This window comes from Chrysochloris asiatica, unplaced genomic scaffold (assembly GCF_000296735.1).
Source record: "Chrysochloris asiatica unplaced genomic scaffold, ChrAsi1.0 scaffold00085, whole genome shotgun sequence".
NCBI lineage: Eukaryota > Metazoa > Chordata > Mammalia > Afrosoricida > Chrysochloridae > Chrysochloris > Chrysochloris asiatica.
The window spans coordinates 7,595,650-7,597,474 of NW_006408603.1; positions in this window are offsets into that span (position 1 = coordinate 7,595,650).

The window sequence follows — 1,825 nt, forward strand, 5'->3', positions numbered from 1 at the left end:
ATATTTTCTAACTACGGACCCTTCTTTTTTGCATTCCAATCACTAGTAGTTATCTATACATCTTGATTGCAAGCCTAATCAATTTCAGAAGAAGTTGGTAGAATTCTTCAATTTCATCCTTACTGGCTTTAGTGGTTTGTGCATAAATTAGAATAATAGTGGTATTAACTGGCTTTCCATGTAAGTGTATGGATATTATCCTATCACAGACAGCTTTATATACTTCAAGGCAGATCTTGAAATGTTCTTTTTGATGATGAATGTGGCACCATTCTTCTTCAATTTGTCATTTCCAGCTTAGTAAACCATATGATTGCTTGGTTCAAAATAGCCCATACCAGTCCATTTCAGCTCACTAATGCCTAGGATGTTGAACTTTATGAGTTCCATTTCATTTTTGACAACTTCCAGTTTTCTAAGATTCATGCTTAGTACATTTCCTGTTCCAATTATTAATGAACGGATGCTTACAGCTGTTTTTCCTCATTTTGAGTTTTGCCCAATCAACAGATGTAAGTCCCAAAAGTTTTACTTCATTCACATCACCATGGTCAGCTCTATTTTGAGGAGGTAGCTCTTCCCCAGTCATATTTTGAGTGACTTCCAAACTGAGAGACTCATCATCCAACAACTATATCTGACAATATTCTGGTGCTCTTCATAATGTTTCAATAGTCAATATTCTGGTACTATCTGACAATGTTTCACTGATATTCATAATGGATTCAGTGACTAAACATTCAGAAGTAGTCTGCCTTTCCTTCTTCCTGGTCTGTCTTCCTCTGGAAGCTCCACTGAAATCTGTTCACCATGGGTGGCCCTGCTGGAATTTAAAATACTGGTAGCATAGTTTCCAGCCTCAGGACAACATGAAAACCACCACAGTGGGACAAACTGTCAGTTGTTATTGTTGTTGTTAAGTGCATGTGATCACATGCAGTAGGTATTCAATAAACAGTTGTTAATGTTGTTTTGGGGGTGCCTTCAAATTACTTTTGACTCATGGTAACCCCCTGTGACATAGTAGGACTAGGCTGTGGTCCTTAAAGAAGTAAATCATCTGTGCCACCCAGGGACTCCCAATAACTATTTGTTGGTGAGTAAGGCATATGACAAGGAGCTCTGGTAGCATAGTGGTTACAAATCAGGCTGCAAACCTCAAGGTCAGCAGTTCTAATCTACTAGCTGTTCCACCAGAGAAAGATGAGGCTTTCTGCTCCCATAAAGATTTACAGCCTCGGAAACCCTGTACAGGGTCTCTATAAGTCGGAACCGATTCCACGGCACATAACAACAACAACAATTTTAATTAGCTTCAAGTAAATTGAGAGGCTGGGGTCAGTGAGTCCCCGTGGTCAGCGAATCCCTGTGGAAAATACTGCTTGCGTGAAGCCTGAGCTGCATGTAGAGGTCCCTCCTGATCTCAGGGAACCCACCTCTGTCAGGTAGCTTCTAGGGGCACCTGCTACAGTGAGCCTTTGTCCCTCACTTGCTTCCTCTTTGTCCATGACCTCGCTGCCTGCTTCATGCTGTCTGTGAGGTGGGTTTCCCTTAAATTTCTTGCTGCCTGGGGCTTCCTGACTTGGGGCAGTCTTGGTTTCAGTCTCCTGTCTGCTATAGGAAGAAACAAGCTTGCACAGCTCAGAAAACAATCCATCATTTTGTCATAACATTTCCATTTCAAAGACTTCCTCTGTGAGCTTCTCTCTGCCAGAAGCTTCCTCTCATTAGCATGTGAAGCACTGGCAGGGAAGCTGAGAGACTAGGGAGGGAGATAGGCTGGAAATGGGCTCCACAAAGATCAAAAAAGTAGAGGATGCTGGCG